Genomic DNA, 19,407 nt, shown 5'->3' with positions numbered 1-19,407 from the left:
TCTCCAAGTCCGTCATGAGTTAGCAGCTCACCCAGAGAGCTGATTGGGAAGGGGAGCCTCCAGTATTCCCGATAGGCAGCCAGGGAGCATAACCTCAGGGGCTGTTAACCAGCCTGTAGAATGACTGTCCTTGGGTCCAGCATCCTCCTCCAGTCCAATCAGCAGTGGCCAAGGCGATGCAGCCTTGGAACGTAGACCTGGCTGCATTGTCAGTGCTCGCAGCTTTGACGATAGAATTTTACTTGGCAATGTGTGCCTGTTCTGGTGTATGTAGCTCATATGCCTCTGATGCTTAACAGCTGCCATGGAAGCCAGTGCTCTTATTCAGTTCTGCGGTGTTAGAACACCTCTCGTTGCAGAAGGCGTGCATGAAGTGTGCATGTGCATTGGTGAATTGACTGTAGCACCATGTTTGTAAACACACTAGCCTTGCACAACCTTTCACATATGTCCGTGTTAAGTTCACGTGTTCAAAAGTAGATGTGCCAGCCAGAGGCGCGAGAGTTTCGACACAAAACTCTGTACGTCACTGGGGCTTTTGTATAGTGAGAGTAGTTTGCAGTCTTGGGCTTATAGAATACCGGACTGAAATCTTTGTTAGTCTGCCACAGACAAAAGTTTTCACATGCTTCTACCATCCATGGCCTTCAGTGGTCTTGTGCAAATATGATCTGTTGCATGGCACATCTTTCGTTCTCTGTAGAACATCTCGTTTTGACTTTTATGAAAATAGCAATTCATGTCATTAATATAGACTTTTAATTTTTTAAATTAAGTTTATATATTCATTTTTGAGAGACAGAGAGAGAGAGAGAGAGAGAGCCAGAGGGGGGCAGAGAAAGAGGGAGAGATTCACACGCAGGCTCCACCCTGTCAGCGCAGAGCCGATGAGGCTCTAGCTCATGAACTGTGAGATCAGAACCTGAGCGGAAATGGAGTCAGATGCCTAACCAACTGAGCTACCCAGGTACCCCTCTATGCTTTTTAAATGTAGAAACTTGTTACTTCCACAGTCAACTTTGGGAGGCTAGGATAAAAGATTTCAGTACACCCAAAAAATTTTGCTTAAAAGCAAATATCCATTAATTCATTTAACTGAGAATGCATTAATGCATTCCAAAAGAAGTATTAAAAAAAAAAAAAGGTACTCGGAAAAACTGCAACCTTGCTCTCATGTGCTGGACACACATAAGGACACAATCTGTCCCGGGGACGTGTGGCAGGACACTAACCACAGAATTCCCACCAGGCACCAACCTGTCAAGTCACAGGTTTCAAAAGAAGAAATGGTAAAGCCCTTTTAAGTTTCTATTTCAGCATTTTTCTTTTATGACAGTTTCCAGCTTTGGATTCTACATATCCAGAGTTTTATACTTCTTCTTGATAAAGTAGTTTTGGGGCGATTATCCCTCAAAAATAAACCAAACCAAACCAAAACAAAACCCCTGTGTTACATGTCAGTGCTTCCTAAGTAACTCGACTTCGTAAGGTCCATCATGAGGAAGTTCCCAGGAGGAGCATAGGCATCTTCTGGCTTCTTCCAAGTGAGCACTGTAACTCGGATACACCCGCTTGACAGATTCAGTGCAGAACTTATCTGCCGAATACCATACCAGTCACTTCACACGTTTTGTTTAACTTCTCTTAATAATTTCTGAGGTCTCCATGTTCTCATTTTTTAGGTTATAGCACATAGAAATGTGACATGATTATATGTTAGCGCAAATATGTATGCTATGCGGACAAAACTTGAAAATCTGGATGATATCATAGGAGCAGTAAGGATTTCAATCAACTCAACTCAGTGAGACAGAGGGACCTTACTCTCCAGTAATGCAGTTAAATACCCACCCAACCCTAAACAAGGTCAAGGCCAACAGCAGGTAAACATCTGGCAGGTCTCCTACCAAAAGCGACATTGTGAGAACAAGCATTCAAAGAGCTCCTAAGGATTTTTTTTTTTTTTTTTTATGTTTTCAAACCCAAACACTTATAGAAGGAAGTATGGATTTTATTTCTAGGTGACAGAGCACCTTCATTACCTAAAAATCTTTACAAAATAAAGAATTTGCTACCAAGTCTTCTACATTTGTCTTATTAGTAACAGTGAGAAATAATCATTCATCTCCTTCCAGATTATCTACTGTCAACCCCAGTTTGGCCAGCCCCATGACTTGGTGAAATAAAGGATCCTTTTAATTTGATAGTGTTATTTTCAAAACTAGCTTGAAAACTAGAAGACAATGGGAAGAGACACAGCCCGGAGGAGGTTCCAGAAAGCGACTACATATGGTAAGAATTGGTTATACCCTAAGGAGAACACGTAGCCCAAAAGCTGCTGCCTCTGAAAGTATCTTTTGCTCTCAGAAAAACAGAGCCAGGGAGATTCACTTACAGTCTGATTTTGACAGAGAAAATATTTCTATCCAGAAGAGGGCTGCTGGGACCTCTAACAACTTCTACGGTAAAGTCGAGCCTGCCTGGAGTCCCTGCCCATCCCCATGAATCAGAAAGTTAGCAGTACGATCAGTTCTCCGCTGTCTTTCCTGGGAGAAGAATTCTGCCAAGTCGAATTCTTTTTTGTCTTTTTTTTTTTTTTTGTGTGTAGTCCCTTTCTTCATTATGCAAACGACCCAAGTTAATATTAAGAAAATTTGGCGAATAACAGTCGAGAGAAGAATAAAAGAAATCACCTGCGCGCCACTTCTCAGATTAACTACCAAGTAGAAAACCATTCTGGTGTATTTCCTTACAGTCTGTCTTCTACGTGTTTGGTCTGTTTGGTGTTTGCTTCATTTTATACACTGCTGTGCTTGGTCAAAATAGTCACGGTGCGTGCCTCTTTACTTTGTCCCCTTAAAATCATATCACAAGCGTCTCCCTGTGTGGGTATGCAAGCTTCCCAAACGTTGTTGTGTTTAAGGCCTGCGTGAATTCTCAACCCCAGAGTGGCTCCTCCTTAAACCCTCCAGTCTTCCCCACCCCAACCCACTCCTCCCGGAGTCAGCTGGTCTGTGCTTCGAAAAGGCAGGCTCATTTTATCGTAAAACAGCCTTGGCTGGTGAAGAAAATCTGCTGTCCCCCAAACTCATAATGCATTTCATTACCTTTGGATTATCAGTGTGGAATTATTCACATCACTGCCCTTAATTATCCACCTCACTGCCTTCTTCATTAGCATGGAGGGCGGAACCGAGGCTGGGCTGTATTCTCTTCAGAGCCTCAGTCAGTTCTCATTAGTGAGTTGCCTAGAAAAATGGCCTCAGCTCAAGCGGGCCACTGCCGGTTAGTGTTCCTACCTCAGAGCAGGTCATTTATATTCCCTCTCTGGGTCAGCAAGAAGGCGCTGGGTTAGTGGGGTGGGAGGTGGGAGTAGTGACGGGCAAGCAAGCCTAAATGGCCGCACCAGCCCTTCTCGCCTCTCCTCCCCGCTCCTCCCCGCTCCTCCCTCCCGTCCTCCCTCTTCCCCTGAGCACCTTCTCTCTCTTTATCCAGCTTCCCCTCCACAGAAGAAAAACAGTTTGCTAGTTGGAGCCTGTGGGTGAGACAAAAGCAACCTGCAATCCTGTAACACTTGTCATTCTTTCGCCTCCCTGCCCTCCAGCCACTCAGGATGGCCCCTAACAAAAGGCCCCAATTTGACCCCCAAGGCAGGCCAAAGCTGACTCAAAGCAGGATTTGAATCCATTTAAGCTGAGCAAACCGATGGCCGCAAACCTGCCACACTCAATTTACTAACCTCTAAGTCAGACGGGAACACTTTCTTCGTCCTCTTTTTCTTTCTTTCTTTCTTTCTTTCTTTCTTTCTTTCTTTCTTTCTTTCTTCTTTTTTAATTTTTCTTTTTTTAATGTTTATTCCATTTTGAGAGACAGAGACGCAGACAGAGCGTGAGCAGGAGAGGGGCAGAGAGAGAGAGAGAGAGAGAGAGAGAGGGAGACACAGACTCCGAAGCAGGCTCCAGGCTCCGCCGAGCTTTCAGCACAGAGCCCGATGCGGGGCTCGAACGCATGAACCGTGAGATCATGGCCTTGAGTCGAGGTCGGACGCTTAACCAGACTGAGCCACCCAGGCGCCCCTCTTTCTTTCTTTTTTAATGGGAGCCAAGTAAACTAGTATAATCCCAAATGTATATACAGTATTTTTAAAGGCTTGAAGCTGGATATAAACACAACCTCCCAAGTAAAATAGAACCATCACAATACTCCACCATTACTTAGCATGAGCTCCTGTCAAAAGCTCTTCATTTAGTAATGATACACCTTTGCAAACCACTTAAAAGGAATTCTCGGTAGATAGGCATTTTTGTTTTCTTAAAGGCTAGCCTGTAAACACTGCTGCTAAGTGCTGCTTTTGAAAAGGCCGGCAATATCATAACCTCTTGGTTTGCTTCCCATCCAGGGCTCAGAAATATGTATGTAAAGTCTGCTGTCCCAGGGCCGGGGCTAGCCGCTCACCAGCTGGGACAGTCAGAGGCTGTTTCCTCTCCGGTCCCAAGGCGAACAGAGGCTCCTTGTCTGGAAGGAGCCAGCCAGGAAGTGCCTGCTGCTCTAGTGTAAACGTGGACGTTCACTTAAGAAGTCGGGCTGTCTAGAGAGCGAACTCAGATCAGACGGGATGGAACAGTGGGGAGAGGGTGAGCTGCAACGGTGACAGATAGGAAATTGTAGGTGGTATTTGAGCGAAGGCTGCTTCCGGGGCTGTGCTTTGCCTAAAGCTTCGGCAAGATTGTTTTGGGGGATTGGAAGAAGTGACTGATTTGTATGACAGGATATTTGATCTTCGGGAAAAATTCTCTCAAGTTTTCTGAGTCGCCTCCTACTAATAGGGAACATTGAAAAACTATCATGGCAGAGACTATGCTTCCATCAATGCCACTGAAAAATACCTTTTTCCAATAGTCTCACTTACATGTTTATGTACTTCCTTCTTCTTTTGTTTAAAATTAAGGACTTTGTTTAGAGCAGCTCACAGCAAAATTGAGGGGAAGAGATTTCCCATAGACCCCCACCTCCACACACGGTTGATCTCCCCTACTATCAACATCCCCCACCAGATTGGGGCATTTGTTACAACTGATGAACCTACCACTGACACATCGCCATCCCCCAAAGTTCGTAGTTTACGTTAGGATTCACTCCCGGCGGTGTCATGTTCTGGGTTGAGACAAATGTATACGCCACCACTGCGGTATCACACAGAGTATTTTCACTGCTTAAAGATCCTCTGTGCTCCCCTCAGCCGTCACCTCCCCTCCCATCCCTGGCACCCCCTGACCCTTCTTCGTCTCCCCAGCTTTACCTTTTCCAGAGTGTCATGTAGGTGAAATGATACGGCACTGTAGCCTTTTCGGATTGGCTTCTGAAAAGCCAGTTTAAGCTTCCTCCTTATCTTTTCATGGCTTGATAGCTCATTTCTTTCTAGCGCTGAATAATATTCCATTTCCGGATACAGCAGTTCACTTATCCATTCTTCTACCAAAGGACATCTTGCTTGCTTCCAAGTTTGGACAATCATGAATAAAGCTGCTATAAGCATTCATGTGCAGGTTTTTGTACAGACATAAGTTTTCAACTCCTTTGGATAAATACCAAGGAATGTGATTGCTGGATCACATGGTAAGAGTATGCTTAATTTGATAAGAAACCTATTCTTTTTTTAGCAGATATTTATTGAGTACAAACGACGCGTGAGGCATCATGGTAAGTTGGAAATACCTTGGAAAGCACGGTGACTGTGAACACTGGTCCGGGCAAAGTCCTCTTTCTCTCTCTCTCTTTCATGCACAGACACACATGCATCCTGTCACTTTATCCAGCACTTGTTTGGTGACAGGCATGCTGCCCAGTACTTTACATGCATCATCTTTTTGAATCCTCATGACAACCGTATTCAGCAGAAACTGCTTTCCCCATTTTCTAGATGAGGAAATTCAGAGAGGTTACACAATTTATCCAAGATCATTCAACTCACAGATGGCAAAGTTAGGATGGAAAACAAAGTCTGACTGTTTCCAATGTCCGCTCTTAACCACTGCATGCACGATGTAGCCTCTCAGGGCTCACTAAACATAGGGACGATCCCGTTTGTCCAAGATCAGGCTTCTAGCAATCTCACACACACCCACAAGCTACCATTTGTAAAAGTGAACACTTGAGAGAAATGGTAAAAGCCAAAGCTGTTGTTATAAAACTTCTTACAAAAAAAAAAAAAAAAATCATATTTTTGTGCCAAATCCTGGAGGGCTCAAACTGGAGGACATCTTAAATTCTCTAATCTGAACAACTTAAGATTCATCATCCAAAGGATTGTTCTAAATGCTATATTCATTTAATGGGACATTGTACAGAACGAACCAGACACACATACATCAAAATGGATTAACCTGAAAATATGAGATTAAATTTTTAAAAAGTAAATCGTAGGGGTGCCTGGGTGGCTCAGTCGGTTAAGTGTCCGACTTCTGTTCGGGTCATGATCTCATGGTCTGTGGGTTCGAGCCCCACATCGGGCTCTGTGCTGATAGCTCAGAGCCTGGAGCCTGTTTCAGATTCTGTGTCTCCCTCTCTCTGCCCCTCCCCTGCTCGCACTCTGTCTCTCTCTCCCTCTCCCAAAAATAAATAAACATTAAAAAAAATTTTTTAAAGTAAATTGTAGAAGGATAAGGTGGTCATACCATTCATTTCAAGTGTAAACATAAGCAAAATGATGATACATTGTTTGCGACAAGCGTAGGTATAGTATAAAAAAAATACACGGGGATGATAAACCCCAACAAGGGGATAATGACTATTTCTAGGGATGAAAAGAAGAGAATGGGATTAAGGAGGCGGTTCAAAATAGGCTTCAAAGCTATCTTAAAAACATATAGAGAAGCAAGGATGGCAAAGTGGTAAGAGTTCTTAGAGGGGGTGGACGGTACATACATAATTCTGTTGTTATTCCATATGACGTTCTGTGTAAGCTATCCCAGAGGACTTTAAACCATCTAGGCTTCTCTTATTTTATAGTTAAGGAAACAGAGGTTCAGGGAAGCGAAATGTCTTGCCCTACATTGCACGACGATGAGAGAGACAGTATGAAAACACGGGTCTCCGGTGTGTAGGTTGTTTCCATTCTGCCTTTCCAAACCTAGTAGACTCTTTGGAGATCTTGCTTAACCTCTACAATTTAAGAATTCTGAGGCCACAGTGTACTAGATGGACTGGCCCACTGTCTTTTCCATGATTTATGTTTCCAGGCTCCCAGTTCTCAATCTCCATGATCTTAGAACTACAGACATTTTTTTTTTTTTCAAGTATAGTTAACACACAGTGTTATATTAGTCTCAGGTGTACAATATACTGACTCAACAATTCTATTCATGTCTCGGTGCTCATCATGATAAGTGTACTCTTAATCCCCTTCACCCAGTTCACCCTCCCCTCTACCTACCTCCCCTCTGGTAACCATCCGTTTGTTGTCTCTAGTTAAGAATCTGCTTTATTTCTTTGTTCTTTTGTTTCGTTTCTTAAATTCCACTTATAAGTGAAATCATATGGTTTCTTTTTTTTTCTGACTGACTGATTTCACTTAACATTATACCCTCTAGATCCACCTATGTTGTTGTAAATGGCAAGATTCTATTCTTTTTTATAGCTGAATAATATTCCATTGTATGTAAATATCACATCCTCTTTATCCACTCACCTACACTTGGGTTGCTTCCATAGCTTGGTTATTGTAAATAACACTGCTCTAAACATAGGGGTATGTATATCTTTTCAAATTAGTATTTCGTTTACTTTAGGTAAATACCCAGTAGAGAACTACAGACATTTTAATGCTTGGAGACCTTGAAAATGGAAGTTCAGAGGACCAAAAGCTACTAGCCAAATGGGTAGAATGATCATGAACTTTAATTCTACCAAGTTTGGTTAGCAGTTTCTCCAGATAATTAATACAAACAGCATTAGAAGATTCAATTAGAATATAGGAGAGGAGCAGGAGACAAACAGCTCCAAGAGATAAGATGGCTGACAGAAACAGAAGAGAAAGAGAACATTTAAATAGCAAATAAAAACATTATAAGCCCTGAATGCTTAATATAAGTAACAATCAGATGATTAAAAATAAGTTAAATTGAAAATGTTTTTCAGACAGTGGTTCTCAAACTAGATGGGCAGGAGGATCATCAGGGAAGCTTTTTCAAAAACATCCATATCTGGGATCCACCCCACCGAATTCCATTCAGTTATTGTGGGTTTGGGCTCTGATGTCAGCATTTTAATAAAACCCCTCATGATTCTCATGGGCTGCCAAAGTTTAGAACCACCATTTTAGTGTGTTAAGTAGTAGAATTCTGCTATTTTTTTTTTTTTTTTTTGAGAGAGAGAGACAGCGTGAGTGGGGGAGAGGAAGAGAGAGAGGGAGACACAGAACTTGAAGCAGGCTCCAGGCTCCATTCTGTCAGCAGAGCCCAACGAGGGGCTCAAACCCACGAACCATGAGATCATGACCTGAGTTGAAGTCAGACGCTTAACCGACTGAGCCACCCAGGCTCCCAGTTCTCAGGCCCCTAGAAACATTTTTTTTTTTAATGTTTACTCATTTTATTTTGAGATAGAGGGGAGGGGGCAGAGAAAGAGAGAATCCCAAACAAGCTCCATGCTGTCAGCACAGAGCCCAACAAGGGGCTCCATCTTGCGAACTTCGCGATTATGATCTGAGACAAAATCAAGACTCAGTCACTTAACCAACTGAGCCAACCAGGCCCCCTGAGAAACAAATGTTTTTGAAGAGCTCTTTGGACCCAATAGAATCTAGTACAGTGGTTGTAGTGTGTGTGCAAGTGTGTGTGTGACTCAGTGTGTCACTCTCTATGCTTCCCTTGCCTCAGCTCTCCACCCAATCCTCCTTGTACAGGAGAGACTGCAGAGACTTCCTAACATCTCAAGGAGTTTTCTGGGGCCTCTTTCCTATCTCCATGTCAAACCTCCTACTTTGCCCTAAGGTTTTCCATTGATCCTATTTTCATGCATCCATAGCTCTGTTCAGCTACTTTTGAGTAACACTTCAGGTGGACTGTCTGCTCGTCTTTTCAGTTCTGGCTTTACGTCTCAACAGTGACTTCCAGATTTCCTTCACTCTCTATATGGGCTCCTTGTCTCTTCAGTCTGGACACCGAGAACTCTTGTCCAGGATTCACCTCCTGGGCCCCCTCCTACATGGAAATAAGTTTCAAACAATGTGTACTCTTTCATATTCATTTAATTTGGCAAATAAGTATAACTTTCATAACTCCAAGGTATCGTGACATTAGACATTATTAGACATCGAAAATGACCAATTCAAGAACCGTGATGTGGGATGTGCAACATGGCTTCATGTGCATGAAGCATGGGTCTGGACTCCCCATCTCAATCCTTGTGACATAAGATCTATACATATTTTGAAATCTGGAGCCCTGAAATGGGAGTTAACAAGTATGAAGATTCACTAGTCAAATGGATAAAACAATCAAAAGTCATAGAACTTCTAGAACTATGGAAGCGAGCATGAATTCCATCACATGTTTTAGGATTATACCCATTTTACAGATGAAAAATGAGGTCATCTAATTTGCTCCAAATCAGTTAGTTAATAAATGCTGGAGTTGGTTAGGATTTTAACCTGTGCCTATCTGATTCACAGATTCTGTATTTTACCTGTTACAAGGCAGCAGCTGTCATTCATTCACACACACAATAACACACACACTCCAATCCTTCTTTTTGACCACCTCTTTACAGTTACTTTTCATAGAATTAAAAAATGTCAGAAAGCATGAGATTCATTAAAATGGGAATAATAATACAGGGGCACCTTACATTATAAGAAAACGAAATATCCCTGAAAAGACTATAAGATTAATTTCTGCCAAGCAGGTCAAATTTTCCAGTTTACAATTCCAGAGATATGCACCTATAAATTGTTTTGGCCTCAAGAAAAAGCATGTAGCTCAAAGCTGAAATGTCCTTCATCCCTGAGAAGTGTTGTTCTCTGTCAGTCAGCAAGAGACAATGCTCAGTTGGCAAGAAGACAAAGTTTAATTTTTTTTTTAACATTTATTCATTTTTGAGAGATACAGTGTGAGCAGGAGAGGGGCAGAGAGAGAGGGAGAAACAGAGCCTGAAGCAGGTTCCAGGCTCTGAGCCAGTTGTGGGGCTTGAACCCACAAACAGTGACCTGAGCTGAAGTTTGACATTTAACCGACTGAGCCACCCAGGCACCCTCACAAGAGGACCAAGTTTAAAGTGTCGTTCATATCGTAGTGCCCACCCACCAACCCCACCTGTGCTCACATCCTGGAAGGGCCTGATCACCTAAATCCACTGCTTTCCCTACGGTGATTACCCATAGCTCTTGCTGGTTTAATATGGAATAAAAGAGCTAATCTGTCAAACAGGGAGGGCGTTTATGATGCTTCCAGTTCTCCAGGCCATTGGGGTCACACTTCAGCCCAGTCTCCTGCCAAGGGGGTATTTTGATGGCCTTCTGGGATATGCAAATTGTTCTGATGACTGTCGGGAGACCAGCTGCAGAGAAGCTCTAATACAAATCACTCCCAGGACCTCAGGAATTCTGAAGTCAGGACTCCTCCCACAGCAAATGATTCAGACTCATCCTTCTGTTCAAAACCTTATAAGGTGTGCCTTTGTACAGTGGGACCTTTCTCTACTAAGCAAAGTAGGAAACCTATAGACATGTTGTTGTTCTTTTAACATGGACTAGGAAGCAACAATTTGTTACACAAATAAGGGATATTAATTAGTTCTATAATGTCACCTGAATAAAGTCCCCTTCTGATAAGCAAAATTTCGAGTCTTCCATATGTTGCAAAGTAGTATTAAAAAAAGAAAAAAGTTCCCTGTACTTTTCCACTGACCTCTCATCTGCCCTGGAAGCATATTGTAACTGTCTGATCATAAGTACGGATGGCAAATAGAATGTTCCAGGGGGCTGGTAGAGACCTAGAACGCAACAGGTGTTTCACGGGTGCTTTGTGATAGATTTATTGATGGGGGATTTGAAGTACACGCTCTGCCTTCCCTGATCCATCCTCTCTGCTGGGTTCACAGCATTTGCAATCTCACACAAGATACCCACTGTCCCTCTCTCCTCAGGTACTTGTGATCTTGCCAAGATTTGTCTGTTTTCTACTGATTTAGGTAACGAAGCCGTTAAAGGGTGGGGGGGGGAGTCTTTTATTTTTTTAAATACAACAGAAGTAACAATAGCAAAAGACTCCGGGAATCAGCAAGCCTTCAACAAAACAGTCTGTCAACACTTGAAAAACAAACAACTAGGGTCTAACTCTACTCCCTCCCGCCCCCAAATCACCGCAGCCTACAACAACAGTCACTTAGAAGGACCACAAAATTACTGACGTTGAACCGCGCTGGCCTCTGGCTTCGTATATCCCCTCTCCTATAAACAACATCCTCTTTGAACCAGTGAGGTACCATTGTGGGGTTACTTCTGACTCATACAAGTGGGGAAAGTGCCCCCGGTTCAGCCCTCGTGGTGACCACAGGACAATTATTGTTTCCTCCACGCTGAGGTCCTGATGAAGCTTCAGGAAATGTCACTGAAAACGTTGCCAGATACCTTGAGTGGAGTGGCTTCTGATGGCTCTGACGTGGCCAGGCTTGTTGGGTAACAACAACCTCTTCCCTTTCATCAGCACGGTAAAGCCACACCAGCTGTGACTTAAATTCTAACCTAGTGTTGACCTTGACCACACAGGCCTCGGATTTCACTTGGGCCGACAGGACCCAACTGGGTTCCGACCCATGGGAATAAACTCCTGTCATATGAGCAACATGAGTATATGCATTTACTTTTAAACCTTTTGATGTTATTATAATTATTAAGGTAGGAAAACAGAAAAAGAAATAATGCATCTATTCTACATTTTTTTGGAAAACATAAAATAATGAAATAGAGCAATGGTTGGCAAAGGAAGGCCTGAAGGTGATTCTGTGTGACCCACAAGCTGTGAACGGTCTTTACGTGTTTAAATGGTGGAGAAAAAAAAAAATCAAAAGAAGAATAATGTTTTATAATATATGAAATTCAAATGTTGGTGTCAAAAAGTGAAGTTGTTTTAGAACTCAGATGTGCCCATTCATTTATGTATTGTGTATATCTACTTTTGTACTCTAATGGCTGGGCCCAGTTGCTGTAACATACTATATGGCCCACAAAGCATAAAATACTTGTTACCTGACCCTTTATGGAAACGTTTGCTAACTCTTGGAACACAGAAAGAAAAAAAAATATTCCAAGTTTCACTTTCCCAAAGCAACAAGTTTTTCTTTTTTCTTTTTTTCTATTTTATTTCTATTGGTAAGAAGGCCTTGCATTATTTTAATCTGTTTTCTTAAAATAATACTTATCTCTTAAAATATATAATCTAATCATCATGGGGATGGAAAGTGGCACAAAACAACGAAGCAAGTCAGTATCACCCGTAAATGATTGCCATATCCAGGGGCGCCTGGGTGGCTCAGCTGGTTAAGCATCCACCTTCGGCTCAGGCTGTGATCTCACAGTTTGTGGGTTCAAGCCCCATGTCAGGCTCTGTGCTGACAGCTCGGAGCTTGGAGCCTGCTTCAGATTCTGTCTCTCGATCTCTCAAAAATAAATAAAGATTTTAAAAATTTTTAAAAAGTGATTGCAGCATCCAGAAAAAACAAAGACTAACATTTTAGTGTCTATTTTGTCAAATTTTTAATACACATTTTTCTGGTTTTTACAAAAAAGGGCTGATAATATTTTGCTTTCTTTCACTTCAATTTAAATTATGAGCATTTCCTGCAAACTTTTCAATATTAAAATCAACTAAATTGATTCTCCCTGTTCCTTGAATAATACCGCATGGGCTATTTTGCCACATCATAGCAAATGGTCTTCTTTTTTCTAGAATAAAAAAGAAAATAGTTAAAGCCAATTTCTGTGAGTTTAGAAGAGCTGTTTTGCAGTTCTTTCGAGTTACCCAGAATCTTTATGTTGTGTTTAATGTTTCTCATTTCTTTGAGGAAATAAGACATTTTTCTTTAATAAGCAAAACATTAAAAAGACAGATTGCTTTTTTCTAGGCATTTGCTTTTGAATCCAACAGCAGAATGAGATGCTTTCCAACTGGGGTTTTACTGGTTTCTCTGTTGGTAAGTATACTATTTCTGCAAGCCTATAACATCGTCCCTGTATCTATGAACAAATACTTATTCGAAACATAACTAGACTTGCAGGGTTATGCCAATTCCTTCTATGAGTGATTGTTGAAAAGCATTACTAATTACTAGAAGGGTCATGTTATTTTATTATCAAAGGGCATACATAGGAAATAAAACCTGTTTTGAGACCACACCTAGCAACAGGTTATGGTAATGCATTGCAATTATACTTAAGCCAAGTTATTCCCTTAGGTTTAAGTGGCAAAGAATCAACATAAAAAGATTAAAGGATTTTGGGGGGGAAATCTTTGCTGCCTTGTGCTAGCTTTCCTTGTATCACAAATGGAGATTCCTAAAACTGTTGTCAGAAAATAACCTACATTGAAAAGGAATGGTTTCAATTTTGCACAAGCCCCTTTTACTCTGCAGAAACCAGAGTTTGCCTTTGTTTTACATTACAACTTCTATTACCCAGATGGAATTGAGAGACACTGAATCAATTTGGAAAACCAAAGTTGTTGCTCTAAGTGATGCGTGTCAAGGGATAGGTCCTCGTTGTGGATAACCAGAGTGTGGAGTTGAATTCATCTTGGTTCCCTTAACTGTGCAGAGGGCAACAAATAAGTTTACTGTAGTGAGGACACACTAGTAATTAGCTATGATCAGTAAACCTTAGTTCACTAAAACCCCAAAACCTTTGGGTTGTTTATTGCAATCACAGTGATTTATGTACACCCAAAGAAAGAAGGAAAGCAAAGAAAAAGTGAGAAATGAAGGAAGGAAGGGAGGGAGGGGAGGAAGGAAGGGAGGGAGGGGAGGAGGGAAAGGGAAGGGGAGGAGGGAAAGGGAAGGGGGAAGGGAGGAAGGAAGGGAGGAAGAAGGAAGGAAGGAAGGAAGGGAAGGGAGGGGAGGGGGAGGGAGGGGGAGGGAAGAAAAGAGAGATGGAAATAAGAAAAGCTATTGACTTATAACATCTTTCATTAGCATCTTTGTGTGTTAAGAATGGAACCCTTCCAGCTGAGGAATTCTTTGATGATTTATAGCCAAAAAGAAGAACTTGGAGCCCCTGTCAATTTAAAATATATGCATGTTTTTAACTGCCTTGGGCTCTCAGTCTTTGCTGCCAGATGTAGTGATGAAGTTAAGGAGATAATTCTTTCCATGAGGAGGAACAGGGCAAGGAAACAATGTCCCGAAATGCAGTAAGAATTGCCAACGGAACTCTGAGGTCGAACTGTGCTAAGTGCTTAGACGGCTCACCTACAAAAGCAGACCAACAAAGCCACCCCAGGAAGGTGGGAGACCCCAGGGCTATGGGAGAGCCTGGCACTGAGTAGACTACAAGCAATCAGCAGATCTCTGACTTGGAATTGAAGCTGTGCAGCAAAACTGTGGCTACCTGAAAACAAGAGTGCCTTTTAGGACACCTGCATGGAGGGCTGGTATTTTATAAGCCACAGCCCTAATTACCCCTCAGAGAGGCTCAGGTAGCTTCTCTTAACTCCAGATATTTTATAGGGTCTTTTAAAACGGATCAGCCACATCGTAGTGCAAATGCAATCTCAAACAAGGGTCTAAGCCATACTTCTGGAAGGAAGAAGCTTCTCCCTCCTGTCCGATTTAGCACCTGCATTATCACCCAGCCTCGAGAAACAAAGCCAGTAAAAGGCAGTCTGGACAATTGTAAAAAAATTACTGTCTAATCATAATTCTTTCTTAACTTCCAGCTAACTGTGGCAGGCTCTGTGGTGGGCTGGACAGGGGCCAGGCTGTGCTGAACGGAAGCAAAAGCTCTGTGTGGGGAGTTGGCATACCTGAGCTTGCAAGTGGATCCCAGGGTTTGCGAGATGAAAGGTAAGCCTTGGGCATGATTGGGCAGCGGAAGGTGGAGCCACACTCTCTCCTCTCCCCCGTCTCCCACCCCGATCCTTGTTCTACGAGCTGGTGAATGGGGAAAGAAATCAAAGCAACTGCCAACTCCTTTTCTCCTAGGAATAACGTGGAATGTACTTTTGGCTTTTCATTTCTGGTAAGTAATCTTTTTGGTCACTAAACCCTGACCAGAAAGGTCTTTAAAGGATTCAGACATGAGCTTACACCGAAAAGAAGTGGCAGGATCTGAATCCTGGCAAGCGAGGCAGGTGATGCCAGAAGCGCTCCCAGCCTCAGTAAACCAGTAATAATTACAGCGATCTTTATTGAGTGCTTAAACACATTCCTCTTTAATCATCGCATCACCTCTATTGAAGTAGACTTTTATTATTCCCGTTTCACAGATGCAGAAACTGAGACACGGAAGTTCATTGACTAGCCTGAAGTCGCACAGCTGGTCCCATAGTGACAGGACCTCTGATTTTCTGGGCACGTTGCCTTTTCGAATAGAGACTTCATTTGCCAGCCTCCCTTGAAGCTGGATACAGACATGAGACTAAGATCTGACCAATGAGGCATGAGCGGAAGTGGTGGGATATCAGTAACTTCCCAGACTTGCCTTTAAAGGGAAGTAGAGTCCCCACCTGTCTCCTCTTCCTCCATGCTGCTGCTTGGAATGTTGATGAAGTTGTGAGACATCTTGTGCCTTACATTTGAAGGTGTGGTCCTACGGACGGTGGAACGAGGTGGAAGGAGCTGGTTCCTGACAGCCTCCTCGTGGAGAATACCTATACCATTTCTAGGCCACCTACCTCAGGCTATTAAGGAAGGAGAAACAGACTTCTTTGTGGCAGAAGCCTCTGTTATTTTGAGTTTCTCTTATGTAGCCAACCTATTCCCTAACTTACTTCATAGATGAGATCGAATTTGAACCCAGTTCTGCCTGATCGTAAAGCTGTGCTCTTATCTACAGTTCCAGCCCCCGGGGTTATTGTCAGAAGAACAGTACGAATTCCTTCATTTTTTAAAGAATTTGTCTAAGTTTCTTTATTTATTTAGAGACAGAGACAGCATTGGGGGGGGCGGGGGCAGAGAGAGAGGGAGAAGACAGAGAATCCCAAGCAGGCTCTGCACGGTGAGCACGGAGCCCCATCCGGGTCTGGAACTCAGGAAACCGGGAGATCATGACCTGAGCTGAACCGAAGGGTCAGTTGCTTGACCGACTGAGTCACCCAGGCACCCCGAACAGTATGGATTCTTAATGGAAGAAGCGTTTGCTAATTCCTTCTTGAAAATACAAGACCACTCTTCGACAGTTGATTTTAAAGGATAATGGCGTCCCAATTAAGACCCTCTCAGTATGAAGCTTCTATAAAATAACGTTTGCATGGCATTCCCAGGTATCCATAGGGATGACGGTACTCCCATTCATGGCTTCCGTTAAACAAAGGACCTAAATAAAGACCTTCTCTTTTACTTGTTTGATACAGTGGAAAGTAAGCAGGGTGAACCAAAGGAAACTTTACATGGATATACTTGAGGTTAGCTTTCAGTGTTTGCTCATTTTCTGCACTTTTTCATCCCCCTGCCACTCCCGCCAGAACTGACCTCCCTGGGCCCCTTCCTGCTGGCTTACCCTCTGCCAGAATAGGAAAGGATCCAGTATCTGGAATCCATCATTGTCGGTGATATCCCAGCCTCCTTTTTCCTGTGCCCCTTTCCTCTAGTCCAACAGTGCCCCGGGAGATGCCTAGTGCAGAAGCACTAATTGTTATCCCTTCCTGAGGTGCACAGTCAAGGGCAGGCTCTGCCGCTTAACTAGCCATGGTCCCTAGCTGCATGAGCACAGCCAAGTCCCTAATCTCTAATGGTATTCAAATAATGGGACAGTTTGCAGGGCTCTTGGTTGAAATTAGCAAGATGATGCATGTGAGTGATCTTGGCTTGTAATAGATGTTCAATCAATGATCATTCTCTGAACTTAATTGGATCTCCCTTCCTTTCTTCCCTTTTTCTTCTGAACACAATGAATTACTATCTTCACGTTCCAAGCCGTAATTCCTCTTATTCCACCATTCTCAACAACCTAGAGAATTTTTAGATGATGCCTTCTGTGCTGTAATTGTATCTTATATTTTAAGTATTCCATCACATCGGTAATTCATAGGCCTGAGGGGATAGAGGAGGTAGGGCTTACTGGAATCCAAACAAGACTGTAACTGTGCTTCCAGGAGAGGCTGGAGAGGAGAGGCTGTGTGACAAAAGCTGTGGTCTTTCATGGAGGAACTGAGCCACCATCACCTCATGGCCCAGTAGCAGGGCAGCCAGGGGAATAAGTATCTCCACCTCTCTCTCCTGCTGTCTCTGACCTCAGCTGCTGCCTCCCATTGGCCGATCCCAACCAGAAGCTGGAGGGCAAGAGGTGCCCACTGAAGAATCCACACAGCCCATCTCCCAGGGCCAGAACAAGGTGAAGAAGGGTGGAGCATGGGTCTGGGTGAACAAAAGGCATCCGGCAGAGTCCTCTAGCGCACATATCATACCTTTTCACACCTGGTGGGATTGAGCGGGTCCACATAATCAAACCCAGTAATATTTCTGGAGTAAAACATGTGAACATTTGCACCATGGAGGATAAATAAAGAGGAAACAACCCCTCAGTAAGGTGTTGGACCTGTAGTGGAGGAGGGGGAGGTTTTCTAATAAGTGCTTCCCGAGTCCCTCCCACCTCCTTGCACTCCATGGGCAGGGTCCCCTCAGCTTTGTGGGTTCCCTTGGCATCTCCTAGTTCTGTCAGGGACCATGACTCACTGCTAGGGCAGCCATGCTCAGAACTCACAAGAATGCTCTGGACACAAGTTTCATCAGAGAGGAGAGAGAAAGGCGAGCCACACTTGAGCTACTGGCACTCACTGAGAAGTGAGCTCAGGGCCGCTTGTCCCTTCAGAGGAGTGTTCTAGTGTCTTCTGCCTCATGTGGCTATCTGATAGAGACAGGACAGTGGACACTCACTAAATATTTATTGAATAAGCAGATAAATAATTAGTTGTATCCTTTCCCTTACATTGATCACCTCCTGTGATTACAGCTTAGAAATAAGTAACAGAGTTCAGATTTGAGACTACAAAAATATGTAACTCAGATATTCTTAACTCCTCCAGTCTTCAATGCTCCCATAGTAGTCTGAATCACCATCGTACTTAAACACAGAGCTCCGGATTCTCTTCCCCATGCTTCACCCTTGCCCACTTATTTCTGGGAATCTCTGGGAGTCCATAGGCCACACGCTTGTCCTCATTGGTGCATATCCCCCTGACTGGCAACATCCTTGTCTGCCCTGACATCATTAACTTAAGAGGAGGCATGGTATTAGGAGTGCAGACTTTGGCATCAGTCTGGCTTTGAATCCTGGCTCTACCATGTACTGCCAATCGACATATTTAATACCTCTGTGCCTTGCTCTCATCATCTAGAAGATGGGGATATCACAACACAGGGCCATGTTATACATATATATTAACATATGTATAAGGCACTTAGAAGTGTGCCTGGCACATGGTGAGCACAACCTAAGTGCTAGACATCATTAATGTCTATCATATCAGTATCTGGGCCTGCCAAAGAGTCCCACAAAGTAGCTGCCCCCCAAACCAATCTTTACCGAAGACGGATTGCAGGCCCCACCCAACAGCCATAAAGTGCTTTTAATCTACCAAATGACAGTTTCCCATGTTGCAAGAGGTCAAGATCTAGTCCCGATCAGACACCCCATGATATCACAGGAACAAGAAAACAGTTCAAAAGATTTACTGATTTAGTAAACAAATAACATATAGAGAATTTTATTTATTTATTTATTTGTTTGTTTATTTATTTATTTATTTATTTCTGGGGGAGGGCACAAGTGAGTGAGCGGCAGAGAGAGAGAGAGAGAGAGAGGAAGGGAGAGAAAGAAGCGGGGCTCATGCCCACCCCATGCAGGACACGAGCTCACCCCACGTGGGACTCCAACTCACCAACCAGGAGATTGTGACCTGAGCTGAAGTCAGATGCTTAACTGACTGAGCTACCCAGGTGCCCAACATGTACAAAATTTTAAAAGAACAAAAAGATGGGTGCCTGGCCAGCTTAGTTGGAAGAGCATGTGACTCTCGATCTCAAGGTTGTGAGTTTGAGCCCCATGTTGGACATAGAGATTACTAAAACAAGAACCAAGAACAACAAGAACAACAATAACAAAAACTTAAAAAAAAAAAAAAAGAATCACCTTTAAAAAAAAAGAACAAAAAGAAATTGACTACTTAGTTAGCAACATCGCTCCTCTCAATGTATCTATGA

Source organism: Acinonyx jubatus, chromosome B1 (assembly GCF_027475565.1).
Source record: "Acinonyx jubatus isolate Ajub_Pintada_27869175 chromosome B1, VMU_Ajub_asm_v1.0, whole genome shotgun sequence".
NCBI classification, from domain to species: domain Eukaryota; kingdom Metazoa; phylum Chordata; class Mammalia; order Carnivora; family Felidae; genus Acinonyx; species Acinonyx jubatus.
This window is presented reverse-complemented; position numbering follows the sequence as displayed.